Consider the following 11,061-nt stretch of genomic DNA (forward strand, 5'->3'; position numbering starts at 1 on the left):
AGCCCTGAAGATGTAAGAGACCCTTGGGTTACGGAAGGCTAAGTTGACGTGAAGTGATCTAAGTCTATGTGGCTCTTGGATTAGGAAGGTGCATGGTCTGTGTTTTCTTTAGGTTTTGCATTTGTTAGCATGGCCTCTAGCTCCCAGCACACTCTCACTCTCCTCAGCTCTTCTGAGGATGAAGATGGCTTCATAGTGGCAGGCTTCTGGGGAGTCTCTCCTCCACAGAACTTGGTAGTGACTCTAGACAAACAGAGAGAAGGCAGGGCCCACATCTCTACCAGGTGGGGAAAGATGCTAGCCAATGCACGCTCTGCAGGTCCCAAAGTGAGCATGCGCTGGCCTGGGCATCAAGAAGTGCTGACTGTCCCTGCCAGGGTGTCCAAACCAATACACTGACTCAGAAGGACACCAGTTCTACAGGGTAAAAGCTGTTGGTGCTAATGGCTCATGCTTGCAATTGTGGCCACTTAAGAGACTCAAGAATTGAGGTCAGTTCAGGCAAAAAGTTCACAAAAACCTATCTTAACCAATTCCTGGGTCCAGTGGTACATGCTGATTATCCCAACTATGACAAGTGAAGTCTAAAATAGATTAGCCATAGCCCAGGTGTGCACCTAAGCAAGAAGTGATACCATATTTCAGAAATAACTGGCAATAAAAAGGGCTTGGCCAGACAGGTGCTTTAACCAGCTGAGCCATGGCACTTACTCCTGCCCCTCATAGCCTTACCATAGACTCCTGCACTCATTTTAATCACTTTTCCTTAACATTAATGGAAAAAAATACTATGGTAGTCCATGCCTGTAATCCCAGCCCCTTCATCGTTAACAGTAATGGGGGGAAATAATGTGAATGACTGCCAGGTATGGTGGTTCATGTCTGTAATCACAGCATTTGAGAGGCAGAGACAGGAGGATGTCATGTTCAAGACAACCTGGGCTACACAGTGAGACCCTGATTAAAAAGAAAAAAAAAGGGGCTGGGAAGGGGGCTCAGCGGTAGAGTGCTTGCCTAGCATGCATGAAGCCTGGAAGGACTCTCTCTCTCTCTCTCTCTCTCTCTCTCTCTCTCTCTCTCTCTCTCTCTCTCTCTCTCTCTCTCTCTCTCTCTCTCTTCCCTCCCCTCTCTGTAGTACTTTAGCTATTTTTCAGACAGACTTTCTTGGGTTTTGCCCAAAGTGGGCCTCTGACTCTGAGCCTTCTATCTCGGACTCCTCATAGCTAGGATTACAGGCATCAGCCTGGCTTGTTTCTTGAAACAAGCGTCTTGCTAACTTTTGGGGGGGGGGAGGGCTGGGCTATCTTTAAACCTCTGTCCTCTAGATCTCCACCTTCCAAGTAACCAGGATGATAGCCATGAGCCATAGTGTTCACCCTGGGAGATGAGTTTCAACAGGACTTGTCTAAAGGGAACAGGCTCTCCAGGAAAGCAAGAAGGTGCTCACTGGACACTTGTTGGAAGGCAGCATCTTCTATCCAGATGGGTAAGGTGGTGGTGAGGGTTGCTTCTCATCTGGGTAACAGAGAAGCTGCTCTCTAGGCCTATGCCTTGAGTTAGGAGAAAGACCTCATGAATCATAGTTCTACTCCTCTGGAGTGGCCTAGTAACTCCTGCTGTCCTGCCAAAAGGCACGACCCTATCTGAAAAACAAAGCAAAATGTCTCTAGTGGTAGAGTACCTGCCTAGCAAGCTTGAGGTTTTGCCTTGAATCCCCAGTACCAACAGAGGGAAAAGAACCAGAAAGTCTACCTCCTGCACTCTAGATGAGATTAGATTTTTCCCCATGGTGGTGCTGGAGATGAAATCCAGGGCCTTGTACATGCTAGGCACAAGCTCTACCACTGGGTCATACCCCTCCCATAATTCTCAACATATTACCTGAAAGGAAAGTACACTTAGCAAATGATTGAGAATGAAAGAAATGGAATGGGGAATATTATAATAAGGAATAAAGAAAAATGCAATACTCCCCGCCTACACAAAGAGGTTTCCACCAGGCTAGATTCCAGCAGCCTTTATGAGATAGGATCAGAATGGTTCACATAGATCCTGCCAGCCAGTTATTTGCCTGGACCTCACACTTAAGGCGGGGCGGGGCCTTGTGTCCAGGCACAGAGTGAGCTCTGAGTGTCTCTTTGAAGGGTGATGGAGACACTCTCCCAGCCTCTCCAAGACCAAATCTGAGACTTGGTTTCTCTCAGGCTCTAGAGAGATGGTGTACGTTCACCATACCTACTAGGTACAAAAAGGCCTTGCTCATTGGCTTTGTACTAAACAGAAGTCCTGTGACGTTCTTGTCATTCCTTTTGGAAGTTAGAGCTGTGGCTATTTGGAGACTATAACTCAGTTCTAGCTCAAGCCCACCAGCCACCAGCTGTCTCAGCTGCTCTTTGGAATTCTGTGGCAGTCACTCCCTGCTCTCAGTGGGTCCAGGGAGTCCAAAAACATCCTCGCCACCCCTCCCCGCAACCCTTGGCTCTCATCCTTCAGTCCCTTAACGCTTTCTCCCAAGTTATACGTGTGACTCACTCCAGCGAGATGCTCCACAGCCCACAGGCTGAGCAAAGGACCCACAGAGAGATGGATTAGTGGGCATCTCACTCAATGATCATCCATCCTATCCAAGGCAGGGCTATCTGTGTTGTCAGAGAGGAGGAAATTGGGTTTGGCACAGGTCAAGGGACCTGTCCTGAGTCAGGCATTTGGACCCCAAGCTTCTTTGGGGGATTTTTTTTTTATTTTTTTGCTTTTTTTGGTGCTGGTTCTGGGGGCTTGAACTCAGGGCCTGGCCACTGTCCCTTTTAGCTTTTTTGCTCAAGGCTGGTACTCTACCATTCTACCACACCTCCACTTCTGGCTTTTTGCTGGTTAACTAGAGATGAAAGTCTCATGGACTTAACTGCCTGGTCTAGCTTTGGACCACAATCTTCAGAGTTTAGCCTTCTGAATAGCTAGGATAACAGACATGAGCCACGGGTACCTGGCTTTTTTTTTTAATTCTTATTTTTTAGGGTGCTGCAGATTAAACTCAAGGCGTTGTACATGTTAAGCACATGCTCTACTTCTGAGCTATATCCTAAACTCCTGGACCCCATCTCCTTAAACAAGAAACAATGTCCCAGAGCCCTAGGCAAATCATGCCAACCCAAATTCAGCTGTCAGTGGAATGGGTTAGAACCGATGAACAGAAAGACCATTTTGTGGCAGGGATCATTCTCGAGAGGGAGCTTTCTGCCAGGGCAGAGAGCTAGGGCTCATGATGTTTTGTTTGTGGGATGAACTGTTATCCCTGGCCCTATGCTTCTGGGGGCTCTGCCTGGGTAAGCATCTCTGGGGCCCCACCCCCAGGCCCAGCCAGAGATGGTCCTTCTCCACCCTCTCACCTGCCTTTGGCTTAAAAGAACAGCTGGACAAGTGGCCCCTCAAAGGCTCTCTGGCTATTTTTATGTGACCATCTGCCATCTAAGCTGGGCCTGGCAGGCAGCAACAGGCCCAAGGAATGCCTCAGCAGGTGGTGACTCCCCAACAGCTGAGTCACCCTGCCTTGAACTGGGGGCCCTGGAAATGTGGTTGAGCACAAAGAGAGGCTGGGAAGTGGAGGCAGGAGGATCTTAAGTTCCAGAATAGCCCAAGCAAAGCTGACAAGACCCTGTGTCAAAAATAAAATACAAAATGTGGGTGGCTCATGCCTGTAAGATTCAGAGGCTAAGATCTGAGGATGGAAGTTTGAAGTGAGCCCAGGCAGGAAAGTCGGTGAGACTCTTATCTCCAATTAACCACCACAAATCCAGAAGTGGTACTGTGGCTCAAGTGGTAGAGTGCTAGCCTGGAGTGAAAAAGCAAAAGGTCAATTTTAGGCTCTGAGTGCAAACCCCACTCCTAGCAAAAAATAAAATAAAATAAAATATAAACAAAAGGGCTAGGGGTGTACCTCAGCAATAGAATAGAATGCTTTTCTAATAAACATTAAGACCTTGAGTTCCACCTCCAGTACTATGAGGGGGAAAAGAAGAGACAAGTATTGGTAGCTTAGCTCATGCCTGTAATCCTAGCTACTCGGGAAGAGGAGATCTAAGGATCATGGTTCCAAACCAGCCCAGGCAGAAAAGTTTATGAGACTCTCATCTCCAATTAGCCAGCAAGGAACAGAAGTGGAGCTGAGGCTCAAGTGGTAGAGAGCCAATCTTGAGTGAAAAAGATAAGGAAGAGTGTCCAGAGCCTGAGTTCAGGCCCCAGTACCAGCACACACAGGCACACAGGCACACACAGGGGCATATGGCAGCTTCTTGGGCCACGTCTAGAGTGCATAGTGATCTGGGTGCTAGTGACCTGGAGCATAGCATGGGCCCAATGCTGTGGCCAGCTTGTAGGGCTGACCAGCTGGCTGTGCTTCCCTTGTGACAAGCCCCTGGAGTACCTGCAGCACCCAGCTTGACAAAGCTTGGCTACTTACTAGGATAAGTGGTTTTCTTTCTTCTCACACCTGGGACATTTAGTCACACTTGGTGTTACACTTTTATGACTCGAGAGTAGGGTCTCTAAGACTGACCTGCTCGTTGATCGTTCTTTATGATGTCCTAGCTCAGATTTCAGAGCACACTAGACTCAGCAGGCAAGGTTGGATGGAGCAAAGTACTCTTTTCTTTTTCATTGTTTAATACTGCAACTTATAAAGGAGTGTAGGGGTTAAAACAGAAAAACAAATAGTGATTCTGTGTTTCTAATAGAAAAAGTACAGTGTTTGTTTCTGAAATCCTGGTTGCTGTTCACCATACCTCATTTTCCCTAATCTATCCTGTCTCACTTCATATAATAAGCATGCTGTAATTTTAAAAATATTGAAGAACCAAGCACTGGTGGCTCATGCCTGTAATCCTAGCTACTCAGGAGGTTGAGATCTGAGGATCACGGTTCAAAGCCAGCCCAGGCAGGAAAGTCCATGAGATTCTTATCTCTAATTAACCCCCAGAAAACAGGAAGTGGTACGTTGGCTCCAAATGGTAGAATGATAGACTTAAGCAAAGAAGCTCAGGGACAGCCCCCCAGACCGGAGTTCAAGTCCCAAGACTGGAAAACAAAATAAATAAAAATATTTAAGCTGTGTGCTGGTAGCTCATGCCTGTAAGCCTGAGGCCGAGATCTAAGAATTATGGTTTGAAGCCAGCCCAGGCAGAAAGTCTGTGAGACTATCTCCAATGAAATTCCAAGTAAGTGGAGCTGTGGCTTAAGTTATAGAGTGCTAACCTTGAGCACAAATGCCCAGAAACAGTGCCAAGGGCCCGAGTTCAAGCCCCAGGACCAGCGTGCGCACGCACACACACACACACACACACACACACACACACACACACACAATATTTGAAGACTTGAAGGATTTTTGAGGGGGGGAGGGCCCACTAGGATTTGAGCTCAGGGCTTGCAATGCAGATATTCTATACTTGAACCATGTCTCCAGCTGTTTTTTTCCTTAACATGAGATCTTGCTGGCATCAATTTGCTTCAAACTCCTGGGCTCAAGTAATCCTCCTGCCTCAGCTTCCTAAATAGCTGGAACTATAAGCCTGGGTCATCATACTCAATTTAAGGAGTTATTTTAAGCATGCCTGAGCCAATAGGGATCAGAAACTCTTTGGGGCCCTCAGATGGCCCAAAAGGAGAAGTTGGGGAATTAAACCTAGGGGAAGGCTCTGGATGCAAATAGCCTTCTGCTAGTCCAAGGTTTTTGGATCTACTGTGGAAACAGAATGCTTCTGTCGGCCTCTGAGCAGAGCCATGTGGTACCCAAGGTAACAGCAGCAGCAATGTTAGACCTGGGTGTGTACTAAGGGCTGCTGGGGGTGATGGTGTTGGTTATTCACTGGCTATTTTGACTCTCACCCTTCAATGATGACTTTGTGAGCATTAATTCCTGGGCTAATTGCCTTCCTGCCTTCTCTCCCTCCCTCCCTTCCTTCCTTTTCTTTCTGGTCCTGAAGTTTGAACTCAGGACCTGGGCACTGTTCTTGAGCGTTCTTGGTGACGGTTAGGACTCTACCACTTGAGCCACAGCTCGACTTCCATAGCTCCACCACTTTTGGGGTGGTTAACTGGAGATAAGATTCTCACAGTCTTTCCTGCCCAGGCTGCCTTTGGGCTACAATTCTCAGATCTCAGCCTCTAGCTGGAGATCCTAGATCTCTAGCCAGGATACACAGATGTGAGCCACCAGTTCCCAGCTGGCTAAATGCTTTTCTATTTGAGCCGTTTGCAAAGATTGTTTCTCCCACATTAAATCCTCCCAGAAGCATATACTCAAAGAATGGTAGAGGGTTACCATGATGGTTTGCCTAGGGATCGACTGAGAATAGGGCTCCTTGCCCCCTTCTTAATGTTTCTAGCTTTGGTATATGTGGTAGTCTCATTCTCTTCAGTTTCATGCAGCCGAGGTATGGGTGGTGCTTGGATCTTCTTAGGTTTTGGTTATATGGCACCCAGGTGGTATTACCTAAACAGCTGGCAAAGCGTCTAGCTGCTTCTCAAAGAAGGGAGCACTGGCTCACTCAAAGAACTGAAAAGATGCTTTTCAGGGACAAGTGACGTGCTGCTCTGGAAATTTTCTAAATGGCTTCTAGTCATGACAACTAGAATAAGTATTGGGCAAAGTTTGGGCAGGTAAATTGTTACTGCTGAACGATCCAGTGTAGCAGTGCAGCCCTAAACACAGTGGCATGAGTGTCTTCTTGTTCCTGACCCACTGCTCTGCAGCAGCTCTGCTTGGAGCTGCATATATTCTGCACACAGTTGCAGGCTATAGGCATTTGGGCCCTGACTTAACCATCTTAGAAGAACTGAAGGCAATTATAGCAAGAAGCAGGGCCGGGCACTGGTGGCTCACGCCTGTAATCCTAGCTACTCAGGAGGCTGAGATCTGAGGATCCCGGTTCAAAGCCAGCCCAGGCAGGAAAGACCGTGAGACTCCTATCTCCAATAAACCACCAGAAAACCAGAAGTGGCGCTGTAGCTCAAGTGGTAGAGCGCTCGCCTTGAGCTGAAGAGCTGAGGGACAGCTCCCAGGCCCAGAGTTTAAGACCCATGGCCAACAAAAAAAAAAAAAAGAAGAAGAAGAAGAAGCAGGAAGCCAAAAGGAGGTAGCAGAAAAGAGAGGGAAACTACTCAAAACTTTCCTTCAATGTGATTTGCTTACAAGAGGAAACAGAAGACATAGAGTGGGCACAGTCCCCCTTAGTAAGGTAGGCTGGGCACTGGTGGATCACACCTGCAATCCTAGCTACACAGGAAGATGAGTTCTGAGGATCACAATTTGAAGCCAGCTCAGGCAGGAAACTCCATGACACTCTTATCTACAATTAATCACTAAAGAGATCTGTGGCTCAAGTGGTAGAGCACTAGCCTTGAATACAAAAGCTCAGTGACAGCACCCAGGCTCCGGGTTCAAGTCCCAGGACCAACACAAAAAGAAAGATAGAAAAAAGGAAGGAAGGAAGGAAGGAAGGAAGGAAGGAAGGAAGGAAGGAAGGAAGAGAGAGAGAAAGAAAGAAAGAAAGAAAGAAAGAAAGAAAGAAAGAAAGAAAGAAAGAAAGAAAGAAAGAAAGAAAGAAAGAAAGAAAGAGAGAGAGAAAGAAAGAAAAAAAGAAAGAAAGGAGGGAAGGAGGGAAGGGGGAAGGAAGAAAGGAGGGAAGGAGGGAAGGAGGGAAGGAGGGAGGGGCAGGCAGACAGGCAGAACACCATCTGTGGCTTCTTCCTGGGCTGAGTATGTGGGCTCACCCTTCTCAAGAACAGCCACATTCTCATAGGCTGGAGGCATTATAAAGGAACATTAAAAAGGTAACATAGGGGACACAGGCCTGGAAAGTCCATCTCAGGATAGTGGACATGCTGCCTTGGTTCTTGACACAGAAAGAAAAGCATAAAGCTGGGCTTGGGTAGGGCTTAGTGGTAGAACTCTTGTCTAGTGTGTGAGAAGCCCTAATTTAATCCCAGCAGGCATGAAGCAGGTGACATAAGGTACTAGCTCAAAAGGAGAAGAACTTTCGGGAAATGAGGAGATCCCAGATTTAGGATCTTTGTACTGAAAAGGCCTTATAATCTCATTGATGAGTCCTGTGGACTCAGCAGGAAATCAGTAACTTTTACAGAGTGGACAAGAAAGTAGAACTATGGACAATGGAAAAGCAGTAGCTGACCAAAGGTGCTGTGATACTTTATGCCAGGCAAACATGTCTGGGAATGAAATTCCCAGAACACGGAAGCCAGATCCTATTTTTCCCCCCATTTTGGGGGCTTAAACTTAGGTCTTCGCACTTCCTTTGCTTGTTTACTTAGATGGAGCTCTACCACTTGAGCCCATTCCTCTAGCCTGGCTTTTTTGCTGGTTATTTTGGAAATGAAATCACAGAGTTTTCTGCTTGGGCTGCCTTTGTACCTGGATCTTCCAGGTCTCAGCCTCCTGAGTAGCTAGGATTTCTGGTGTGAACCCCTGGCACCCCACTGATTCTAACTTTACAGATAAGTAGAGACTTGAGGCAGGGATGTTTGATGACAGCAGTGTAAGTTTAACCGCTGTTTGGCTCTTCGCATGAGATAAGGGCTTCTAGTATTTATGTATTTTGTATCTTATGGCATGCTGACCCTTGCAGCAGCAGAAAGTCTTGAATGCCTACATGACCATGATGTACCTATGAGGTGCACTGTGGTGGATGTATAGTACCTGTTTTTCGTGTTTCTGAAAAAGGGAGCAAGCCCTGCTGGCTCATGCCTGTAATCCTAGCTCCTTAGGAGGATGAGATTTGAGGAACATGGTTGGAAGCCAGCCTGGGCAGACAAATCCAAGAGACTCATCTCCAATTAACCAAGAAAAAGCCAGAAGTGAGACTGGCGGCATTGAAAAGGAGCAGTAAGTGAAAGTACAAAGGACTTGAGTTTGAGCCCCAGTAATAGCACAAAAAAGAGTCCACAGAACAACAAATTCTGAGTTCATGAGTCCCTTTTCTTCCTTTCTTTCTTTCTTTCTTTCTTTCTTTTCTTTCTTTCTTTCTTTCTTTCTTTCTTTCTTTCTTTCTTTCTTTCTTTCTTTCTTTCTTTCTTTCTTTCTCCTTCCTTCCTTCCTTCCTTCCTTCCTTCCTTCCTTCCTTTCTTCTTCTGTTTTTGAGCTATGGTTCTGGACATGAATAAACTGGTGCTCTTGGGCTTGGCCTCATTCAGAACACACAGAGGACACTGGAATGGGCTTGACAGGGTCTTCGTTATTATTGGTGGTACCCACCACCTTGCTGAATCCCTGGAGCCAGTCCAACCTGCTCCTTCCTCTTTCTGAGCTAGTATTTTTTCTGCTAGTAGCTAAATGTGAGCTACAGAGTAACTTGGATCAGATGGAGAAATTTCATTTGAAATTCATCAAGAGAGTCCCAACTGCTAAGAACCACCCATAAATGGGGTGGGTATTAATTCTGCCCTTTTTTCCACCTTTATTTTTGTGCTAGTACTGGGGCTTGAACTCAGGACCTGGGTGCTGTCCCTTAGCTATTTTGTTTCAAGGCTAGCATTCTACCACCAGATTCACAGCTCCGCTTCTGGCTTTTTGTTGGTTAATTGGAGATAAGAGTCTCACGGATTTTTCTGTCCAGGCTGGCTCTGAGTAGTTAGGATTACAGGCAGGAGCCATCTGCACTGGCAATTCAGCCACTACTTTCCCAGGATCAAAGCCTTGTCATACAGAGAGTCCTCTGATGATCGCATACCCAACTTTCTGGCCTCCTCCCTGCAGGCTCCAGCCACCCTTGCGAATTCTGTGAAGAAGCAACTCTATGCAGGATTACTCACAAATTACAGGCAGAGGAGATGAGAGAAGACAATCCCCCCACCTTCCCAACCCATCCCCAAGCACCAGAGCGCCTCCTCCTTAATCCACCCCTTCACGTGTCCCACACTCCTCTCAGCACACAGGCCAGGCCCGTTTCCTGCTTCCTGCCTTCACCGAGGGACAGGACTCAGCCTCCTTAACTGGGGACAGCCAAGTCAGGGCAGCGCTGACTCAACAGGATCGGGTACTGGAGTGAAAATTCCTTTTTTGGAAGCCAGGCAGTGGCTTCCTGGAGAGCAGGATCCTTGGGAAATGACTCAAGCCCAAGGGCTGGAAAGGCGAGAGCACTCTCCCCCATCCCTCCTCCTACTCCCCCACCCTCACCCCGGTGGATGCCAACGCTGGGAGGGCCCTGTGGCAGAGACCCCAGAATCCCTCTCTGCAGTGACTGTGGACTTGGACAGGCTCAGGCCAGCTCCTCTCATAGATCTGAAGCGGGTAGCACTGGTTGTTGCATCTGTCACACTGTAACTCCCTCCCACCCCCAGCCACTCTTCAACCAAAACAGTGCCTGAGTTTTCACTAGGAAAATCCATTCTGAGGGAAGGCAGAGTTTTAAGGATTCCTAGATCTTCCCCATTGACTTTCTGGCCACAGGTTGTGTGCATTCCTGGCCTGGCTGAGAGAGAACTGGCCTGAGCTGACAGTGAACTCTGACCTGTACCTGTGAAGGGAGGACCTCTAGGCCCCTGGGGAGAGCAAAGATGGTGGGGTATGGGAATTGTTGTTCTTTTGGTTCAGGGTACCCTGTCATGTCTTCACTATGCAAGAGCTGGCAGCTAGGGAAGGCAAAAGACCTTGTAAATATAGATGGATGGGCAGATAGGTAGGTAGCTAGATAAGATAGATAGGTGACAGATAGTAGACAGATACCTATACTTATCAATCTATTTATCAATATACCTATCTATATTAATGCCAGTACTGGGACTTGAACTCAGGGCCTGGGTGCCATCCCTTAGCTTTTTATTGCTCAAGGTTAGCACTCTATCACTTGAGCCACATCTCCATTTCCTGCTTTTGGGGGACAGCTAATTGGGGATAAGACTCTCACAGACTTTCTTGCCCAGGTTGGCTTCAAACCATAATGTTCAGATCTCAGCCTCTTGAGTAGCCAGGATTATAGGTATGAGCACCTGGCTAAGGTGCAGTATTTCTTAATAGGACAATCACAAATGACAATAGGCTAGAATTTGTTC

Source organism: Dipodomys merriami, unplaced genomic scaffold, assembly GCF_024711535.1.
Source record: "Dipodomys merriami isolate MVZ:Mamm:240054 unplaced genomic scaffold, mDipMer1.0.p SCAF_2, whole genome shotgun sequence".
Classification (NCBI taxonomy): domain Eukaryota; kingdom Metazoa; phylum Chordata; class Mammalia; order Rodentia; family Heteromyidae; genus Dipodomys; species Dipodomys merriami.